Genomic DNA, 22,912 nt, shown 5'->3' with positions numbered 1-22,912 from the left:
TGCTGGGGTGTTCATGGGAAGTCAGGGCACCAGTGGTTTGACACCCCCAGATCCAGCATCGGGAGAATCTGGACTTTTTGTTTCCCATTATATCTTCATCTTCCATGGGACTTTTTAGCTTGAGCTTGCAGTTTGTCCTGGTGAACTTGGATATCTGCTAATCACAAAGCAGAGGCAGTGTCTTGCAGAGGGGTGTGCATCTGTGTTTCTGAGAAGCACCAGGGACTGGTGCTGTAACAGGGACAGTGTGGACGGCAACTGAACCTGGTGAACTAGAACACCGTTCTCAAGCCTCAGATTTAGCAAAAGACAAAAACATTTTTTACTATGAGCCAGCCTGTAATCTCACCTCAGGGAAGTGTTTATGCACAGTGTCTAAACAATGAGGTCATCTTGGTTTCTGTGAGACTATGTGCAAAGTAGATCCATAAACTTGTGACTTATTTTGTAGACGGTTTAAAAAATACGGAGTAATGACTTACTGTCAAGTGATTTCCCAGTTTTCAGAACTTTTATGCCCTATGAGATTTATGTGCCTTTCTCTGTGACATTCACACTTCTAAGCTCTAAGTCTCAAACTTCCTACGTAGACTTTTTTCTGACTTGTTTCTGAAACTGTGAAGGGTTATTGTGAGACTCTTGGAACGAGCAAGATGACCTTCATTCATGACTTAGTGAGTCAATACTCCTTATCTTGTGCTGGTTTTGGCTGGGACAGAGTTAATTCCCTTCACCATAGCTGGTACTGGGCTGTGGTTGGATCCTGCTGGAGCAGCGCTGCTGACACAGGGGTGTCTTCGCTGTTGCTGAGCAGGGCTGGCACAGAGCCAGCCAGTGGGCTGGGGGGCACAAGGAGCTGGGAGGGGGCACAGCCGGGGCAGGTGACCCCAGCTGACCCAGGAGATGTCCCACACCGTATGGCGTCATGCTCAGCATATAAAGCTGGGGGAGGAGGAGGAATGTGGGGACGTTTGCAGCGATGGCGTTTGCCTTCCCCAGGCACCATCACGCGTGCTGGAGCCCGGCCGTCCTGGGGATGGCTGAGCACCGCCTGCCCATGGCAGGTGCTGGATGAACGCCTTGGGCTGCTCTGCCTGCCTGTGGCTCTGGCTTTACCTGTTAAACCGTCTTTTTCTCAGCCCACGGGATTTCTCTACTTTTACTCTTCCAGTTCTCTCCCCCATCCTGACACGGGGGGAGTGAGCGAGCAGCTGTGTGGGGCTTAGTTGTCAGCTGGGGTTAAACCATGACAGTCCTTTTAACACCCAGCGTGAGACTTGAAGGGCTCAAGATAATGACAGGTTTGATTGGAATGTGCTAGATTGAATGTATAGCTGTTATTGCTGTTTAGCTATTACTTGGCAGGCTCCTGTGCTTGCCTTGGGGCTTGCTTGCCTTACGGTGTGTTAGAGCCTGGTGCTCGTTAGCGGCTGCTTCTTGCTTTCGCTGCTTGCTGTCATGCTGTACTGCTTATCATCTCCCTGTGCTGCGCCTGGGAACAGTCTGATAACGGCAATGGCGATGTGACGGGGCTGGCAGAGGGCCAGGGCATTGCTGCTGTTCCTGTGCTGCTGTACTGGACAGGCTGGGACTCCACTGTGAGCTCCAGTCAAAGGGACCGTGACCTGTGGGTGAGTCCACATGGGAGCGGGACACCCCAAAGCGTCTGTGGCTGTGGATAAGCCCCCGCCAGAGCAAGTACATCTCAAAGCACCTGTGGCTGTGGTGGTGGCTGTGCTGCAGCAGGTATACCTCTGAAGGGACTGCGGCCCGAGGACAAGTCCACGCCAGAGAAGGTGCACCCCGAAGCATCTGTGGCTGTGGACAAGTCCGTGCTGCAGCAGGTGCACCTTGAAGCATCAATCAGTGGCTGTGCACGAGATCATGCTGGAGCATCTCAAAGAAGGTGGCCATGGACAAACCCACAAGAGGGCAGGTACAGCCCTGGAGGCACTGCAGCCATGGGTAATGCCATGTTGGAGCAGGTTGGCTTCTGAAGGGACTGTGGCTGTGGGTAAGGCTACCAGGCTGGAGCAGGTCTGTCTCTGAAGGCATTGTGGCCCACGGGTAAGGCCACACTGGAGCAGGCGCGCCTCAGAGCGTCTGTGGCTAAGTCTCTGCTGCAGCAGCCGTAGCCCTGGTGAGGCTGTGGCCCATAGGTAAGGCTGCACTTGGAGCAGGTACGCCCCTAAGGGACTGCAGTCTGCGGGTAAGGCCAAGCTGGAGCAGGGCAGCAAGATGAGGAGTTCATTGCAATGTTAAACCCGATGGTCTGGTCCAAAGGCACCAGGAGTGGAGATTGTAACGGAGATACCTTTAAATTGTTGTAAGCCATGGTTGCAGTCGCATGTTATAGGGATTACTGTAGCAGGAACCACTGAACCATTGGAGGACAAGCCCCACAAGAAGCAGCGCAAGTGCAGCAGTGACCCACCTGCGGTGGCTTTGGTGCCCAGTAACTCGACACAACCACCTCTCCTGTCCTGAACGACACTGTAACGAGTGGAGCCCAAAGTCACGGACTAAATGGGCTCAGTGGACATGTATGGACATTGTACAGGGGTGGCCCATGGACTAAGGGAATGATACCTGTGTATTGTATCAAAGGATGGGAGGGGGGCGGTGGCGTCATGAGAACGCATTGGATAGTGTGGGATCCAAGCATGGCATAAATGGTATGGAATAAGGGGTGGAGAAGGTGCTGGTTCTGGCTAGGATAGAGTTCATTTTCTTCACAGTAGTGTGGGGCTGTGTTTGGATTTCTGCTGAAAACAGTGCTAATAATTCAGAGAAGTTTTCCTTATTGCTGAGCAGGGCTGGCACAGAGCCACGGCCTTTCCTGCTCCTCACCCTGCCCCACCAGCGAGTGGGCTGGGGGGGAACAAGGAGTTGGGAAGGGGCACAGCCGGGACAGCTGACCCCAGCCGACCCAAGGGATGTCCCATACCGTATGGTGTCATGCTCAGCATATTCACCTGGGGGGAGGAGAAGAAGGACTTTGGGGATGTTGGGCCCATGGGTCTTCTTGATTCGTCACAGATCAGGTCTTAGTGTTCCTCTTTACTACATTTGCATCTACCTCAGGGCAGGAGCAAAGGTGGGTTGAAAGTAACTCCACCTCCCCTCACAACAATGCTGTCACCTGATGACAGATCTCATCCTTGGAGTACTTTGTTGCTGCATTAATTGGTCCCAAGATATAGTCTGAATTACAAGTATCCATTCACTCTATCTCTCTCTCTTCATCAAAATCCCAGGCTTAAGCTGTTGGATATAAATCCTGATCCTGAGGTTGGAAAAGAACATGTGCCTTAAAATGCAAGCTCAGACTGGCTTGTTTTCACGTAATCTTCTTTTTGCTCATTAGTTATTGTCTGATTACTTCCCTTAGAGTGACTTTGTCTTTCTTGACTTCAAATTTCTTGGCCTTTGCCAGTTAAGTGTGAATGAGGAGGGGACACAAGTCTGCTCCACGAACAAATATGATATCAAATTAACCTTTTCTGTGGCTCAAGTGTTTGTTATTTTTAAGTATTCAATGCTTTCCCAGAGCCCCCGTTGTTTTTGCAATCCTAAACCTGAATCACCTGGTTCACAAAGTTAGCAGAGCAGTTGTAGTTGTTTTCCTCTTGCCTAAATGGATGTAGAAGTTATGGAAATAAACAAGTGCTAAGGTTTAACCCCAGCTGGCGACTAAGCCCCATAACAGCAGCTCCCTCCCTCTCTCCCTCCCCTCACAGTGGGATGGGGGAGAGAATCGGAAGAGTAAAAGTGAGAAAAGTTATGGGTTGAGAAAAAGACGGTTTAACAGGTAAAGCCAGAGCCGCAGGCAGGCAGAGCAGCCCAAGGCGTTCATCCAGCACCTGCCATGGGCAGGCGGTGCTCAGCCATCCCCAGGACGGCCGGGCTCCAGCACGCGTGACGGTGCCTGGGGAAGACAGATGCCATCACTGCAAATGTCCCCACATTCCTTCTTCTCTCCCAGCTTTATATACCAAGCATGACACCATATGGCATGGGATACCCCTTGGGTCAGCTGGGGTCACCTGCCCCGGCTGTGCCCCCTCCCAGCTCCTTGTGCCCCCCAGCCCACTGGCTGGCTCTGTGCCAGCCCTGCTCAGCAACAGCGAAGACACCCCTGTGTCAGCAGCGCTGCTCCAGCAGGATCCAACCACAGCCCAGTACCAGCTATGGTGAAGGGAATTAACTCTGTCCCAGCCAAAACCAGCACAACAGTACTACAGGCAATCTGAATGGTTTTTTTGCATTAGTGTAATGGATTTTTCAAAGTTACCTTGAATTTAGTGCAGGAAAAAAATTGTCTGCTGGCTTTAGACTATCTGAAATCTATATGATTTTAACCAATTTAGAAATCATTTAGGCAGAGTCTGCTGTAAAACAAGCTAGAAATGTTTCTGAGTCTAGACAGACCCTAAAAGTCAATTTTATAGAAACATTTCTCAATGCAAAAATTATCTACTTAGGAACAACCCCCAAAAAATGCACGAAATTTTTTTTGTCAATAGGAACAAGTGAAGCTGTACATTAAAACAGTATTTTACTCTTCATTAATTCTCCTGCATTTTTGTCCCTTCCCCTGTGAGTGTTCATCCTGGGCTGGGCAGAGGTAGTGCCTCTCCCTCCATCTTCATCGCTGAGCTCACTTTCCCACTTCAGGGTGCTACTGTGATCACGTGAAGTCTGTGAGACAGATAATACATAGGTATTTGCACACATCATTTCCCTCTGCTTTTTTTTTTTTTTCCCTCTGCAGAAACTGGAGGAGGCTGTCTTGAACTACTTACCGAAGTACATGACTTGAGGGACAAAGCTAAACTGTGCTTTTTACACCGTTTTCCTCCCCCCTGTTGTTTTTAGCTGTTATGTGTGAGCTGTCACAGCTTTGTTGCCCCTTATTTTGGATTTCTCAACCAATTTGCTTTCCTTCTGGCTAATTAACCATGTCTGCCTCTGTGTTCTTCCAAAGAGATTATCTTCAGACTGCTCTGCTTGGTGTTAACAAGGTCTCTGGGCTCTTGTGTCATGACAAGAGTGTGATGGGTGTCCCCATCCATTTGGGGTGCAGGGTGTGCTACCAGGGCACTTCCATGCCGCACAAATACATCTCCTGGCAGCACGCCTGGAGGGTGGCTCTCTGCTGATAACATTGTGGTGTCCATCAAACTAGCCTGAATTAGAAGGCTTTTTTTTGTAAGATTTTATTAATGCTCTTTGGTGAAGTTGCTGGCTAAGACTAGCACACTTTTTTATTCTTTTTTATCGTTTTCTGTGAGAGCACAGATAAGATCCATGCAATGCTGAAAGGCTCTGAACTGTGTGAGTTCTGATAAAGAATAACACTCAGCTCTTGTGACACCCTGGGCTGCCAGCTTGCTTCAGCCCTAAAGCCTGAGCCCAGGCCCTGCTTGCAGGACGCTGGTGGCCAAGGCTTTGTGTGAGAAAGAAGAGCAAGTGGAATTAAGGATTCATTAATGCATTATATGCTCAGAGGAACTAAAGCGGCTCAAATGGGAGAACCCAGCAAGCAGTGAACACGGGGGACCTGAGGGATGCTTTACCCTGATGGTGTATTACGCTCACTCAAATCAGTGCCAGGAGACAAACTCGGTGCTGGACCTGTATCCTGGGGTGCTTTGAGTCTTTAGACCAGCAGCATCTCAGCTGAAATAACATGTTTGATTTTTAAGCCTAATCTTGTGTTTTAATTACCACTTTAGTTGGGGGGTAAACACCTGTCTCTTGGTTGGAAAAAAAGATAAAAAAGAGAGAAAAGTGTTTTGTTCATCAGTTTATTTTTCAGACAGTCTAGTGCTGACACAAAGACAGAAATGGAAACGTGGGCTGGGATGTGGGGGCAAACCACTGGGGTACTTGTTCCAGCAGCGAGGGCAGCCAAGGTCAGCTGAAACCAATGCCAAAACCCAATGTGGGAATGGTGTGGAGTCCTTCCTCCACCACCTGCTTTGCTCATTCCTGCCCTGTGACCCCCTGGTCTCCCCTCAGCACTGGCAGGGGTGTTAGTGAGGCTGTGCAGGACTGGGCTAACCGTCTGCGTGAAAATCAGGCTGCAGTAAAAAAATCCAGCTTTGATCTAAATCAATCCTTTGATACTGCTTTTCTTGGAGTGCAGGAGGGGAGGATGGAAGCAGAGAGCAGCCAGCCCTTTCCCTTAAGTGGTGCTTTATATCAGCTTAAGCCATTCATGAGATCACAGTGTAACCAAATAAATGCGGCTGTGTGGGAGCTGCCCTGTCTGCTGCCAGTGCAGGATGTGGACCCGGTAAATTTGCAAGAAATGTCATCTTTGGGAGGATTAGAGAGGCTTGTGGAAGCCTTCGTGTGTGTGCTTCTATTGCTCCAGTGCCTGCAAGGGCTGAAAATGCAACCTTTGATCCAGCATTAATGGATTCACTGCTGCTTGTGAAGTCTCCAAGTGCCCCACTTGTTCATGACACTGGCAAGCAGCAGCACGTGGTTGCTGGAGAACTCGAGGGCTGATCTCCACCTGTAACTGCAGAGGGACCAAGGAAAGCTACGGTGACACTCTGTTTATGGCTGGAAACACAAAAATTAAGAGAAAAGGTATATATCTAATTATGCCAGTCTATTGTCTACAAAAACGAACACAGCTTTTAATGGCACAGTTGCATGTTAAACTGGGTACGCATACTGGTAAGGGTCATGCTTTTATTTTAAGGAAAATTTAGAGCAAGAGAAATGAAGGTTAAATTCAAGAAAGCTGCTGGGGACCTGGTTTGCTTTTAACACATCCTGACTTTTGTTTAAGTATTTTTATGTATTGTTTGGTGAATATGATTAGAGCACAGATCATAAATGCATAGGTCACGGGCTTATCATCCTTCTACGAGAGGATTCTCTTCCCACTCTCCATGTGCTTTGCTGTGTTACACAAATGCTGTGTCAAGCACCAGTTTGCTCTTAGCATGGAATAATTTGTTACTTTCTGGGAAATCAAAGAGCTTTTCTGCTGTCATGAAAGCGCATGACTTGCCTGTATGTAGAAGCAGGGGGCAGTGCTCAGGAGCGTGGCAGGTCTATTCGAGTCCTTTCAAACAGGTTCTCTCCCCTTTTATTGTCTTGGTCTTGTGTGCTCTGGCTCTAGCAAAGGTCGGTGCAGCATCCCAGCAGCATAGCCCTAGCTTGCCTGTGCAGGATCGCTGCATCCAGTGTGGGCTGTGGCTCAGAAGCAGCATCACGTTCTACTTTTCTTCCTTCAAAACACTATTTTAAAATTTTCTTTAAGTCTTACCTCTCAGACTCAAGGTGGCTGCAGTTTTGTCCTTGGGTTAGAAGAGACGTGCTGTGTGTCTGCAGCTTTCACCATCTTCCTTCTGCCCTCCCTGAGATCGCCTTAGCAGAGGTCTGGCTCTGCCCGTTACACCACGACCAAGAGTTGGCTGTCTGGGGGCAACAGGCAGGAGAGGGTGTCTTGAGGGCTGCACAGGCGATGAGAAGACTGACTGACTGACTGCACAGGGCTCTGCACTTGGCTTCCAGATGAAGCTCTGCTTTGCCCTCTTAACCTTGCCCTTGGCAGATCCCTTGCTGTCTCCAGCAGCTAAGCAGGACCAGAGGAGCTGCGACGCCAGCCTCAGACATGTTATTACTTCCCCTGTGCTCCTGGGAAAGAAGGGGGAATCAGGAAGGGGCCAGTCCATTTATTTTGCCCAAATGTTCAGGTACAGCCCTGTCACTGCTCCTACTTTCACCCCTCCTATTTTCATTTGGTACCAATCTCCTAACCTGTTTCCCTGGTAGGGATCAGTGTGGATGGTTGGATGCTCTTAGAAGGATGTGGACCCCCAGCTTTTGCTGCAAATCAGTGTGGGGGCATTGGCGCAGCCCCATTAGGTTGTGCTACCCAATCGTTGGTGTGTAACTTTTTAAAAAAATAACCAGTAAAATAACTGCAAATACTGCAAGTCAATACTGATTTTCCACCCGGTTTTGTGTTTGTGTCCTAAATGAAATCCACTTGACTGGATTGTGTTCAGATAGTGCTGTTACGGTGTTGCTACTTTTCTTTTTAAATTAAATTACTTAAAAATGCTGCCCTGTTGCCTGAACCCAAATCTTTTGAAGTTACTTCGGAAGGTTTTTTTTTTGCTTCTGGCAGCGAGGTTTTCCATAGATAATATTTTCTTTTCTTCAAGAAAAGTCACTTTTATGGCCCACACAAAGTATCTGTAGCAAGACGGAAAACAAATACTGTCTGTAGTCCCATGCATAATTAACAAATATTATTCAAGTGGACAGCTGGAATGTTTTTGTGCTGATCCTTGTGATTTTTTAATTGTTATTGCTCTAGTGTTCAGAAAATGGAAGCAATGAGTTATCCCCACTGAACTGAGCTCAGGCTGTGCAAGCAGCTGCGTAACTCTAGCCTCACGGAGGCTTGGAGGTGCCCAGTGACCCCGCAAGAGATGATGAACATCCAGTTTCATTCACCTCATTTGCTGGTCTCCAAGCATGGAAGGATAACAAAGATCGGAGTGGTTAGGCCAGTATCCAGCAAATGCAAGCAGCGGAGAAGTGGGGAGGCAGCTGGGAAATGGTGCAGAGCACTCCAGCACCTGCATGTAAGGCATCCTGGCCCCTGGGCTGAGCCTGCCTGGTGCCAGCTTTCCTGCTGGCTGTGGGTATTCTGTCCCACATCTCTCCCCAAGCACATGGAGAGCTGATGGGGAGCACCCGTAGGTTTGGCACTTGCAGGGTGGTACTCGTTTTTCCCACCACGTGCTGAAGTGGTCCCTAAAGGATACTAGGACTGGGAAAAATATTTGCATCAGAAATGGAAGCAGACTCTGTTTTCCCAACACTGGAATATATTTAGGAACAGATCATTTCAATTATTTTTGCCCTCTAGTTCCTTGATAAATATATCATTGCATTTATTATTGGATTTATAGTCTGCTTTTTGGGGGAGACAAAGTATTTAGCAGCTGATCTCAGTTTTAATGTAGGAGAGTCGATTCAGCTTATGCCAAATGAGGCTGTGATGCTTATTGTCTCCTGAGAAATTTGTTCAAGTAATTTCATTAATAAAAGATTTCAGGGATAACCAAGCTCAGGAAATTTATTTATTTAATCATTTATTTATTTATTTTTAAAAAGGGCTGCTGTCTTGGTTTAGAAGAGTTTGTGTCTATTTTCTAAGTCACATTTTCATTTCTGAGGCCAGTTTTCGAATGTGGGGACTGAATTACCCAGGGGTGCCAAGCTAGTACATCCAGCTGCCAAAAAATGTTGGCATCAGGCAGACCAGGCCCAGTACCCCAAAATTACTTGGGTGCTAGCCAGGCACCTACCTGGTCTCGAGCATCAGAGTAATATCTCACTAATTCAACAGGTCTTTAAATTAGGTTGGCTGGTTGAGCAATAGGTCCATGGTTCCTGGCAGCCCGTTGGAAGAGGAGAAACTTCCCAAGCTCCTAGGCTGGTTCCTCACGGGGTTCCTGGAAGCAGCCAGAGCCTTTTCGGTGGCGGCCCTTCGTTATGGGTGCAGCATGTTGGGGGGCCGGGACCTGGCTCCCCTAGGCAGTACAACGGCTAGGGACAAGTGGTCCATCACTAATGGCAGCAGCACCACTGGGGGTTGGTGGGCAGTGGGCTAGGGAGGATGGACCCCTCCCTGGGGTGAGGGACTGCAACTCGCACCGTGCCACCTATGGTTGAGTGCAGCCCGCAAGGCAGGGACTGGATAAGGAGCATGAAATAGGGGTGATAAACTACAAATTATCATCAGTCAATGCAAACTTAATTAAAAATGTGAAGGGGCTGTTCCTTCATCTTCCCCACCATAAGAAAGGTTTCACAGCCTCTCTTTAATTCAACATATTTGGTGGTAAATTAAAAATGGAAATGGGAAAGAATTTTCTGAGGCTCTCAAAGGTGAATTATTTGCTTCACATGTTACATTTCCTCTTCCAGTCATGCTGTTTGCATTATTGCTATGTGCTGCTCGAGCGAGGTAGGTTAGGAAATCCCATGGCTGGAAGGGGAGACCTCAGGTGTGGTTTCAGGGTGCACTGACCCTGGGCAGGTGGCACCAGCTTTGGGCTTTCATGTATGCCACCTTGGGGCTGCTTGTTTCCTTTTTTTTAATTTGGGTAATTTTCACAGCTCTCTGTTCTGTGTATACGAAGGTATTTTTAGAATTAAGTTTATGAACTGTTTTTTTCCTTAGTGATTGATAGATAAGTATCACAAACATCTGAGCAAATAAATTCACCCCTCCCGCTTTCCATGCTCTGCAGTCACCCAGAGGACTCATGCTGTTGCGTTAATCTGTATGCAAGCAATCCGGTCAGTAATCTGTGCCAGTAAAGGGATTTATCGCCTCGCAGTGCACAGAGGCGATGTTCAATCTTGCTGTCAGCTCTAGGGTATGCCCCACTTAGTTGTTGGAAGACAGCAGGGTTTTTTTCCTTGCTGACTTTAAAGTGATTTCTATGACCTAAAGGACACGAGCGTGAGGAGTACTAAGGGCTTTTGAAGCTGATCTGCACAGCATCTGTTTTGGAGTGCAGAAGAAATCTCTAACACCTGCATGAAGCTAATAACAACAGTCCTTCAAGCCCCACAAATGAATTCTAAATTAAATAGATGCCTGCACTTGCTGTGCCCTCAGAAGGGCTGCAGGAATGCAGGGAGGACCTGGGGTTTGATATGGCATGTGAATGGCCTGAGACCAGGTCTCCAGACAAAAGCCCTGAATCTGAAGGCAATGCCCTCAGCACCCTGGCAGTCTGCAGAGTCACACCGGGTGTCCGGAGCCCCTTCTGCAGACACAGCTCTAGCATTTTGAAGGTGCTAAACTGCCATGCATGGGCACTGGGCAAGAAATGGAAATGCTGTTAATTCCTTTAATTTCCACAGCTCGTCAGAAGAAACTTTGTGGTTTCTTTCCCTGTCCTGGAGAGGGCTATCAGCGATCCCACAGCATTCTTGCCAGGCACCTCATGTCTTGGAGGGAGGGTGGCAGACGAATGCCGATTATCCTCTGTCCTTAAGGGATCAGTAGCTGTTGCTCTTTCCTGGTCTAGAATGACAGACTGCCTGTTGAAATCTCGCCTCTGAATTCACAATGCTTCCTCACAGGGAACAGCAAATGAAGAGACCTTGGTTACACTTCTGGCTTTGTAACATCACTTAAATTTTCTGAACGAGGCACAAACTGTAACTTAGAACCAAACTCCACACAAGGCTGCAATGCAGCAGTGTTTCTCTTTCAGTGAAGCTTGCAAAGGAAGCAGGGCATCCTGCAGACCATCGTGTCTGACTGCGGTGCTCACCTTGTCTGTAGCCCATTCAGGTAGACTGGTAGCTGGTGGCAGGAAACTGGGAACAGCTATGACTGACATGTCTGAAAGTGATTCTCTTCTTAGACATGACCAGACTACTGGTAAGCCTTTCCTTCCTTTTTAAAAAGAGGATTAGGTGTTTCTCAGTATTTTACCGTAGAAATATTCATGGTACAAGTACAAAGATCCTATTCCTGTCCTTTTCGCTGTCAATTTTGTGGGCTCAGTTGTGAATTCAGGATGCCAGTGCTTGGTTCTTCCTCCCACATCATGACAGTGTGGATAATCGCAGGGGCCGGGTTCCTGCCCTCTCCTTCCTTTTGCCCAGCTGTTCCCTACACAGTCTTGCTGCAGTGGGATGCATGGGGGATGTGCTGTCCAGGGCCTCAGGCACGTCTGTGGGCAGCACAGGCTGTGTACCAGCCTCAGGCAGACCCCAGAGAAAGGCGGCTTTATTTTCTCTTACTCTCCGCAGCCACGCTTTCCTCACCTTGGCTGTTTTTATGCTAGCCGTTAAGGCAGCATTAGTCCTGTACATACACATAACTTGAGTACATCCTGTTCCTCATTAGCACATTAGCAACTGTATTACATCAGAGGCTGTAGGTCTCAGTTATGGTCACCGTGCTAAGGTCTGTATAGAGCTATAGGAAGAAATAATCTCTTCCTTAGAGTAGTTCACGTCTAAGCACACAGGAAATGGAAGTGCAGGGGTAAAACAACACGCTCGAGGTCACACAGCACGTATGGGGAAAGCCAGGAAAAGAACTGGGTCTTCTGGTTCCTCTGCATGCTTCCATTCTGTTTTGCTGTCCTCTGTCCATTATACCTTGCTCTCACAGTCACCTCTGCCATTTCCAAACCCAACTCTCCATTAGCTGGTTCTCCAGCCTGGTTTCAGTCACTTGCTTCAGCCTTCCAGCTCTTTTTTTTTTTTTTCTTCTTCTTTTTTGTTTTTTTCCTCCTTACCCCCTGCTCAGTCACAGATCTACCAGGAGCCATAGACTCTTTCTGAAGGGTCAATGTAAGGTAACTGAGCAAAGCAAGTCTTACGTCAGCTGTCCTACCCTTGTTGGGTGGAGAGGTCTGCACTGCTATGGCAAAACTACTAGGCTGGAAGCTTCCAAAGGGGAGCAGGATTTGAGACTGACACTTCTTAGCCTTTGCTTCAGCCACCTATGATGACTCTCCTTGCCCAGCTTTGGATTTAATTATTCCCTAAATTTCACTGAACTGCTCAGCCTGAATGCTAAGGGGTTCCTTCAGGCCCTTTTGCTGAATTGATTCTCCAAGGAGCCCAGACCATGTTTCCATATAGGATATGGGTAAGAAGCCTCCCTTCTTAACGCCATGGTCAAAGATGTGGTTTCTGCTTTTTTGGCAGCTATGGAAATGGAATTTTACCTGGAGTACAAGCCGGAGCAGAAACTATTGTATTTCTCCATGCTTGTTAAACTGGTTTTTAAGCTGTTGCATCTTTGCCTGTAGCTATTCCAGGTTCTTCACTAGATTTGGGGTGTGACTTTCAGCTACCTTAAAGTATCAATGTAAGCATTAATCGGCTGTAATTGTTACACTAAGGCCAGGTTACACTAGCTTAATATTTGGTGGAAACCAGAAGAGTTTTTCTATGGCCTGTGACATCCCAGGAATAGATTATAGGACTGACAAGGCTGCTGAGATGTCCCAGCTCAATGAGGTCAGGAGGACCATCTACGTAACAACTGTGTTATTGGGGGCAGCTTCCACCAGTAGTGGACTTAGTACAGTGTGGAGGGATATTTCTGTCATGCAAATACAAATTTAATCCACGTGACATTTAAGTAACATTTATATGAACAGAGTTGAGTGCTTTTAAGAGGTGTCAGAATACTCTTAGAGTGACAAAACCGGCTAGAAAGAGGGAAAGGGCTGTGTGTGAGAAGCACAAGTCAAAGTAGAGAAGGGAGGATGGGGTTTTTCCAAAGCTGTTTTCCGTTCAGCAGCTGGAATGTGAAGCCCAGCCTCATGGGATGTTGATGCAGAGATCTGTTGTTCCATGCGATTTCACCTGTAACCTTTTTATCCAACTTTCAAATCCAAACATCTCATCGTGTTCTGTTACTGGAATATCTGCTTCACAGATTCCTTGGTGTTAAAACGTGGCCAAACTGAGCAACAAGAACATTTCTAGAATTTCCTTGACGGCATCCCTCCGTGCTGCAGCCTGTGCAGGAGCACTGTTTGTTCTTGTGAGCTTTGATGCCTGCTTCAACACACAATCACTCCTTTCTCAGTTTGACCTTTTTATTAAAATTACCAGGAAGCCCTGAGGCTTCAGTTAGGATTGAGCCCTCCTGTGTATATAAACAGTTTAAGAAAAATGAAATGCAAAGGTTAGCAAGAGGCTTGCAGAGACTTTGCTAAACAGGTGGCCATTTCATGGTTTCTTATTTAATAAACTGAGTGAGCCTGGAAATCATCCAAGAGACAAAAAGGTGTTGACACTCTCATTTTCATTGTTGCATTTAAAGATTTAACTGTTTCTTTGCAGCGTAAAATACAATGGTGAGCTTTTTGAACATCAGTGACAGCGCAGTGTTACTAAGCAGACTTTCTTTCCCAGCACCTCTCATGGGTGAGTCCTCCAGGCCTGTGCCTTCCACGTGGGGAACAGCTGAAGGAAGAGATTGCCCATGCAGTACTAATTCAAGAAGAGGAATGAAAGATCAAAATCCTGAAGACACCTGGCAAAGCCAAGGAACTCAAACCAGTTATCCAGGAAAAGGTATGAAAGGGGAACTTGCTAGTACAGACAACATATAAACCCAGAGCAGACACTACCTTAGACAACTGCTTCACCACTGGAGTGGGGCGAGAGATCTACTGGAAATAAAATACATAACTCCAGAGAGGCAGAGGCATTGCAAATGGCCCAAAGCTAAAGCAGAATGTAATGCAGCATTCATTTTATTTGCATTACATTCTATTTATTTTTTTTAAGCTATACAGGGGAAGAAAAATCCCTAGGGTCAGAATGAGGTGCAGATTTTCAGTAATGTGCTCAGTAGAATGGATGCATAAATCCCATTAGCAGAAATGGAAATCAGTTGTTTAACCCAAGTAATTGAAATTGTGTGTTGACTTCGTTATCTTCCACAGTAGTAGCTCTGAATCCTGCCTCTTTGGTTGTTCTTGGTAAATGAAATTAGTTTTGTTTCTACCAGGACTGTGCAGGGAAAAAAAATTGTCTTCCAGATCTGAAGGCAGTGCAGGTCTGCAGCTGCAGAGCCACCAGGCCCACTCTGGACCTCTTGGAAAAGGCCAGTAGCCTGAAGAAGGTAAGGACAGAAGGATGCTGCCATAAGGGAGGTACCAGGCTGCATCTGGACAGCTGTGTGGAGCAACAGTTAGTGTCCAAGGGATTGTATTTACATGGCTCATCATTATTCCCTGCTGAGGCATGATTACATGTTTCCTTGTGCTTCCAAAAAAACCTACTGTTGGGCTGAACTGCCATGATTAAGGATGTGAGCCTCTAGGCCAGGAATAAAATTGCTACTTTTTAAAAATTTTAATGAGGTTTAACAGGTGACTTTCTTCTTTTGGTAAAACTGGTTTCTTCCTTGAGGGCTGCTTGAATTTGCTCTCAGCTTCCAGTGATTTTAATGTGGACAAGATGTACAGTAGGAAAGGAAGACAGCAGTGAGACATCATCAGAGCCTCTACTGGCCCCAGATGTTTTCTATGTGCCTCTAAATCTTGAATCTATTTTTGGCAGGTCTGGTCCTGCAATCTGCACAGTTCTTCGTCCTGAGGATAGCAGTCAGCTCTGCAGGCAGCCACCCTGCCTTGTCCTGCCTGTCACGTTTGGTGTGTGGACATGCTTGTGTGGTGAGGAGCAGGCCTGACTTGTGTTCTAAAACCTCCCGGACAGATGAGCTCTTACACTGTGTATAGTCTAAACCCTGGAGTTGATCCTGGTTGGTTACACACGAAGCAGCCACAGGGAGAAATCAATACAGCATTTCACTGACTAGAAGAGGAGTCTCCCAACAGGTGACAGGCTTTGAGCACCATCGAATCATGCTTTTTTTGCTCAGTAGTTTGCATCACATGTCCTGGGATACCAGAAGGAAGAGTGCCGGCTGCTTCAGGAGGGATGCGGTTAGCTGGACTATGTCAGTAAAACACCTGGCATTGATGCTCCAGCATTGAGCAATTCTGATTTGTCACAACTTCTACTGGGTGAATAAATCCTTAGTGAGGGCTTTTCTAAAGGCTGGAAGGACAGTGTGTCACACAGCTCCAGCAGTCTGGAGGCATGTTCAGTTCTGTCCATCGGCCCTCGTGTAAATGAGAAACAGCAGTGTTGTTTAGGACAGGCTCATTATTCCTGCTGTGTTGACACTCATGTGAGTAACAAATACAGTCATAGTGGATCAAGAAATCACTGTGAAAGTTACAGTTCAGACATTTGGGTATGGCTGGGAAATTGCTTAACAGTTTTTCTGGTTTATAAACGTGGAAATGAGACTCTAGTAGGAATAGGTGTAGGACTTGGGTCCGCCAGGACTGGGAGGTTACTGTACTGAATACAGTTATGCACAGTTAAGAGATGGCCTTCAGCCCTCAAAACATTCCAGTCCAAGTGAAAGAAGAGAGCTCAGGTGGGATAGAACAGGAAATATGGAAGGAAAAGGTGATAATGGTGAGTATTGTGATTTGTAAGTTTGGTGGTCCTGTAGAAAAGGTTTTTTTTCAGGAAAGGATCTGAAAGAGGGCAATGTCTTTGTTTTATAGAAGTGTAAAAGCAGCTTCTCCCAAACACAAGGAGGAGTAGGGGAGAAGGGGCAGCTGCAGTCATTAGAGCAGATTGTTGCCATGGAGTCATATTCTGCAGAACCATGTAGGGCAAGATCGTGTTTTCCAAGCTGTAAGGAAGTCAATGCCAGTGTGCCAGTGATCCAGACATGAAACAACAACCTGAATGGCAGTTTTGGTTAGGTGGGGATAGAGGAGTCTGTGCATTAAGTGAGATTATGCCGAAAGAGTTTGCAGGATTCAGGCACAGCTTTGACTATGAGGACCCAGGGAAAAGCATAAAATGACAGACTGTGAGCAGTTAGAGGAGTGATGGTTCCAATGGGCTTTTATATATTCTGATTAAAGGAAAGGAGGTATCTAAGCAGGCTTGGCAAGGAGAGAGGCTAAAAGCCACTTTGTCCAACATGTCTCTAAGAAAAAAAACCAGTCAGGTAACGCTCTATAAAAGCTCCTCCATTGGCAGCACAGCTGGGAGACAGATGAGTCCATTGCTTTGCAGAAGCATTGGCTCAAGTACCAGGTTATGTAGACATGGTATCTTCGTTTCGGATCTAATGTGAAATTGCAGCTTTGGCCTGGAGCTCACAGACCTAAGGAGGCTCCTGCTAGCTGCCAGCTGACTGGTGGTACCCATTCCTGTGTGAGTCTCCTTATCTCTATGGGAAATCAGGAGTGGCTTGCCTGAACTCAGCTTGCAGTGTGAGAGGGTGTACGATAGATGTTGTGATTTAGCAGCTAACGGTCTTTCAATTAACTTTGATCTACACTGATTTATCTATAGCGCTGACTTTAACATCCTGCAACACCAGGAGTCATAAAGTCACTCACTTAAGTGAAAAACCTTACTGAAATGTGTTGAACCAACACAGTGGTCTTTATCAGCCAGACCTGATAAATCCACAACAAAGAAATAGTTACCTTGATGGGGCATTCACTTATGCTATCTTCTAATTCTTTCATGTTTGTGTACCATATTAGCCTTTCTGTGATTTTGCTTGGGGTTCATGCAAGATTATGGCTTCTTGGCCATCTGCTTTTTCTGACCATCCATTTATTTCTTTCCAGCCCTCTGGAACACCCCATAGCATTCCAAGTTTTGTCAGAAGTTAACGCTAATGGCTGTTAATGGGTGTCAGGGGAAATGGAATAACTGATGTCTGCAGATATCTCTTTTCAGCCAAATTATTCTGCTGTGAGACCCGGGAATGATCAGGCACAATAAAAAGCACTGTTAGCGAAGTCTCATTGTACAGACCCTTGTGCAAAAGGATCCTCTGAGGCTCATGGACTTCACAGCTGCCCATTGATTTGGGGCATTAGTGATCAGTGCCAATATCAGCTTTCTCTAGGCAGTTTTTCTAAGCTTTTATGTTTCTGGCAACTTAACTTTATAAGGGTGCTTGTGTTCCAGGTTTGACACTTATTTTCCATGAAAGAATCCCTGAAGATCAGTTTGATTTCTTTGCAGCAGCCCATAGCTGAGTTTAGATTTGTAGACCATTAATTTCAGGGAAGACCTTGACTCAGCTGATGGTTGAGGAGACAGTTACTGCCGTTTGGTTGCCCACAACTTTACTTAAGCTGAGATAGTAGCATAAGGTTTGACTTGTAATGAGGGGCATCTCCGTGATGTTAAGAGTCCAGGGCAGTGTGGAAGAGACACCAGGAGCGAACTACCTCCCTTGTGTAGGTCCCTAGTAAGTAGGTGCCTTGCCATGCTGGTCAAGCTCTTCAAATACCCCAGGCTAGTGCTGCATATACAGCTATGAACATCACAAATTGCAAGAACTGGATGTGCCTAAAGAGGCAAATGAGCTGCAGCTTGGCTTACCCCTAGCAGTCAAGACCTTCTGTGCCCTTATCACTTGTGTTGTTTTGGTGTGACTGCATTGAGGGTGGAGAATGTCAGTGATGGGGAATGGCTGAACCCAAAGGACTCTCTGTACCTTACTAAAAATAGTGTCATTTTAAAAAAAAAACCAACAAAAAAAACTGTTGCGGTTCTGCTAGGGGAATGATAGGACAACTTGGTCAAATGTATTTAAAATCTGCTAAAAAAATCCCATGCTTTGGGATGGCACTGGAAGGATAGAAGAGTTATTGTTTCCAGCTGTAGTAGTTCCATTATCAAAATGAACCCTAGGTGTAAGTAATGTGAGATGCCTCTGCATCCCACGTGCATGTTCAGCCTTCAGAGTAATTAACACTGATTGTTGTCGTTTTTATAACAGTACCTTGCCAGTGTGCTGCAAGATGAGCATGAAATCTGGCAGCAGTGCTGAGAAGGGGACCCAAAGGCCATTGACAATATTCCTAGTCAAGGTACCTGAAGGACTTTGGCTTCAGTCTCCCAAGTAAACTTACAGCTATTTTTATGGTAAGTTTTCAGCTGAATCACAGTGTCTCCTCTAGAAAAGCAGATCTACTTCACAAAACCCAGTCTGATGGAAGCTAAAGAAGCTAAAGGCAATGGAGCAAAAAGATGACCCTTTTGGACAGAGAGATTAGGGTAGGTATTTTGTGGCAGAGAGGGAAGAGATGTGGAAACACTGATAAACTGGGATTAAAAATAAACCCAGAAAGCATTCTCAGATAAATGAATACAGAGGGTAATACCTTGTGTAATTATTTATCTCAATGAGGGACAGTATCAGAGAATGATTTATAAATTGGGGGGGGCAGTATTTTGGTAATAAAAGTTAAGAAATCAAGCACCAAAATACAAGCTAAGATCAAATTTAATTATTCTTTTCGGTATTTAGAACATCTTGGAGAGGCTTATCTCCACTTCTATATTCATATAATAATTTGCATATCATAGCACAAACTAGAGGTGTTTATGGAACCCTCAAATATAATAAATCATAAGGGAGTGCCAATTTATCTGGATTAAATAGAGATGAAGTTGATGTGCACAAGACAAAAGGGAATTTTGGTCCTGTTATGTTCTGATTTCAGCTGAAACTTCCTCTTTGACTGAAACACAACCCTGAATGTTTCACAGTTCTGTAAAAGGGTATTGTGTTCCCAGTCCCATTTCCCCCCCTCCATGGCTTTCTATCTTAAACAGGGCTGAAGTTTGGTGCAGGGTACTAAACACCTGTAGTATCTCTGCCTGATTAGGGAACTTGTCTATATATTTTATGTATCAGGAGGAAGTTAATTGCATTTTCAGTTGCTTAATTTCATCTTTCTTAAAGGATAAACACAGTTTATTATGGTTCATGCCCCAGAGTAAATCAAGATTTTTATGAATGTGAACAAGGTATCCTCTCAGTCACTTAAGAGTGGAGGTTAGTGACTCTCAAAGTCATTGAAGAGTATGGGCACGTTTTCAAAGCTCAAAATACAGAAGGAACTATTAAAATATCATCCTCTGTGTTGTTTTTTTAATGTCATTTTTACCCCCCCTTCCTTAACTATAAAAAGAAGCATAGAATAAAATAAAAAAGATGTTCTTCTTTCACAGTGAACTCTTGTCCCTACTGTACACAGGACTGTCCTGGTTTTGGCTGAGATAGAGTTTGTTTTCTTCTTACTAGCTGGTGCAGTGCCGTGGTTTGGATTTAGTATGAGAACAATGCCGATAACACGCTGATGTTTGAGTTGATGCTAAGCAGTGCTGGCCCTGAGTCAAGGGCTCTTCAGTCTCTCGGGCTCTGCCAGGTAGGAGGTGCACAAGAAGCCGGGAGGGAGCAGAGCCAGGACAGCTGACCCCAACTAGCCAAAGGGATATTCCATACCATAAAACGTCATGTTCGGTATATAAACTGGGGGGAGCTGGCCAGGAGCCACTGATCACTGCTCGAGGACTGGCTGGGCATCGGGCAGTGGGTGGTGAGCAGTTGAATTGTGCATCACTTGGAGTTTTTTTCCCTCGAGTTTTATTCCTCTCTCTCACTATCCTCTTTGTTACAATTATTATTGTTGTTGTTATTATTATTTTTACTTTATTTCAATTATTAAACTCTTCTTATCTCAACCCACGGGTTTTACATTTTTCTGATCCTTGGATTGACTGAGCGGCTGCCTGGTACTTAGTTGTTGGCTGAGGTTAAACCACAACAATGACCTCATGCTTATTCTTTCTTCTCCAGCTTCATTCTTCTCACTTTTGGCACATCCACAGTATGAAGTCTGCCCAGATTTAAAATTCTTTTTTATTTCCAAAAGGTTGTATAATTTATACGTTCTACACTGACTAGCAGAGCTCCCTCAGCTAGAGGGGAGTGGTAAAATAAGGATACGCTCTCAGCAAATACTCATTGCTCTAAGGTGAGGTTACTTGTCCAAGTAAGGAGTTGAGGGGACCTGAAGCTGCTTGCTGCTCTAACTGTAGTGGAAAATTTTGGTGTCTTACTGAAATGGCTGTGAGAATTATTAAGGCATGTTCAAAGTTCTGCTGTATCTGTTAAGCAGTGTCCTAGGTAGCTGCACATCTGAATTATTTTGACTTTAATTCTCCACAGTCCTGCCTACACGCTTAATTTGGTGCATTGGAAGTAAGTGCTAATGATACCATGTGAGAAGTCTTTGTAGGAATGGCAGCTGAACACTGCAGCTTAATGGAGTACCCAAAATTAATTTAATTATTATTTTTCTGTAGAGAGGAGGCATTGCAGCAAGCAGAATTTTACAGATAACCTCCAGCTTCCTGCAGAGGCGCTTTTTCAAGGGTTCTCATCTGAAGGTATTTAAGTAATTTTAAGTGTTCTCTGTTGAGATTTGCTTTCTGCATGGAGTAAATCTCTCACTTTGATCAAATGCAGAGTTTTGCAAAAATTTGAGTGTTTGTTAGTTAAGGTTAAGGAGAAACTTTTCAGAAGTGCCCAAACAAAGATGCTGTGGGTCTGATTTACAGAGGTATTTGTAAAATCATGGTGAGGTGATTACGAGGAGTTATAGAAATGTGAAGGTACCTCATTCTCCGTGCAATCACTCTTGCTAGGGTTTTTGTCTTTTCCCATCATTCTCACTAACTGCTACTCTGAACCTTGAAGCATTTACATATTTTTTGCATTACCAGCCCAAAGATACACAGGCATGGTTGCAAATCTAGCTAGATGCACTGCTTCTCCTAAGAACAGCCTCCTACACCTTGTCTCAGTGGCAGTGGTTGCTGAGAGATGTCTCGATGGGTGGAGTTCACAGGCATAGTTCTGCATGTTGTATAGCTTGAGTGTCACTCAGATGGTTTTCTCCTGATTTTTTGGCTCTGTGGAGGTTTTTTTGGGTTTGTTCACCCCACCCACCCCCCGTTTGCCGTGGGAAATCCTCACTGCATGAAGACTATTGCAAAGCAAAATGCAATAGCTCCTACAGTTGTTTCTCGCTTGAATACTCCTTTCAGTGCCCTTAAAACATTGATATGTCAAGTAGGTATTTTATGTAGGTGTTTTGTATCATTTGATGGGAGTTAATTTCACCCACTAGATAGTACTTCGTATTTAAAAGCGCTGCTCTCTAGAATGCTGCTGAGATAGCAAGGTATATCCATGCCATCTACAGGTAGAAGAATGAAACGGGGAAAGCGCAGCTTTGGTATCTCCCATGCTGTCCACGTTTGCTTTCTCAAATCCTGCTACAGGTGGCAATAGGCTTTGCCCTGCGACCAACCGTCAGGAAAAGGGGAGAGGGCAGCGCTTGGGATACGGGCCCCCATCCGTCCGTCTCTGCCCAGGCAGCAGGGAACCAGCGAGTTTGTGGTACGGGGCTGCGACTGTGTCAATGAGAGCAGCTGTGAAGTTTGTGTTCCTCTGTCACCTACCTCTGCAGGAGATGCAGGGGGTGCCCAGCTGTGGATGTCCCTCTGTGGTACAGAAGAGCATGAAGAAAGTCACCCAAAAAAGGCTGCGGTACCGGGGTGCTAATAAACCCCTGTGATCCGGGAGGCAGAAAGCGAAGGAGTTTTATGAGAAGGGAAGAGCGGGGCCGGGTGGGGGTGGGGGTGGGGGGAAGTCAGTGGAGCCCAACAGTTTGTCAGGGAAGAGAGAACTTTTTAATTGACTGTCAAACCATAACCTTGGAAACCTAAGGAAAAGAGGCATCAGCATGTCTGTCAGCACAGCTAGGCATCAATCTTCCCTGGCGAGACAGCAACACGATTACTTCTGGGGTAATGCCAACAACTTGGAAGTGCTGGAAGTTGATCTGGCCTGTAAGGAAGGAAGGGGGAAGGTGGGATGCACCTCCTCCCTTCATTCCTTCAAACTGTTCCATTTAAATAGATCAGTTACTGCTATTTTTTAATTAGGAGGGATTAAAACCTGTATCTCCATTTTGAAACATTTATTTTCACTTTGTTATGGCCTATTCAGAAATAAGGTCAAACCAGGGAGAAATATAATCTTAATAATTTTCTTTCCATATTTCCTACTGCTTTTATTATTTCATTTGTCTTATCCTAAGATACCTTAGCAAAACTGCTATGGAGTGGCTGATAGGAAATACTTCTAAATAGCTTTAATTTTAACAGAAAAATATCTTAAATTATCAGGACAGTTTTACTTAAGAACAATTTTTTATCTGGAAAAAGGTTTGGAACCTGATCTTACTGGGGAAGAAAATATCTCCTCTTCCTTTTCAAAACACTTTCCTAACTGTTTGGTGGTCTTTGGGACCAGTCAGCAGTCCTGCACATCCCATGGTGGGGGCTCATCTCCTAACTAACATCCAGAGCTACCGATGGAGCGCCTGAGGTGGTCATCTGTCTCACTTCACGTGGAGATGATGTGTCACAGGAGCCTTCCTACGAGCCTGGT

General features: G+C 45.7%; 1 long non-coding RNA gene across 1 annotated transcript in view; it reads left to right on the top strand.

Annotated features, from left to right (window-relative positions):
* Nucleotides 1-22,912, top strand: part of LOC114013125 (uncharacterized) — a 75,126-nt gene that overhangs the window by 767 nt on the left and 51,447 nt on the right. Inside the window, exons 2-6 of the long non-coding RNA XR_008749689.1 lie at nucleotides 13,951-14,112; nucleotides 18,383-18,473; nucleotides 18,564-18,660; nucleotides 19,621-20,841; nucleotides 21,739-22,910. This is a non-coding gene — a long non-coding RNA (uncharacterized LOC114013125). The remainder of the gene's footprint in view (nucleotides 1-13,950; nucleotides 14,113-18,382; nucleotides 18,474-18,563; nucleotides 18,661-19,620; nucleotides 20,842-21,738; nucleotides 22,911-22,912) is intronic.

The sequence above is a fragment of the Falco peregrinus genome, chromosome 13 (genome assembly GCF_023634155.1).
Source record: "Falco peregrinus isolate bFalPer1 chromosome 13, bFalPer1.pri, whole genome shotgun sequence".
NCBI lineage: Eukaryota > Metazoa > Chordata > Aves > Falconiformes > Falconidae > Falco > Falco peregrinus.
The sequence above is the reverse complement of the archived record's forward strand: the minus strand, read 5'-3'. Positions and strand labels throughout refer to the sequence as shown.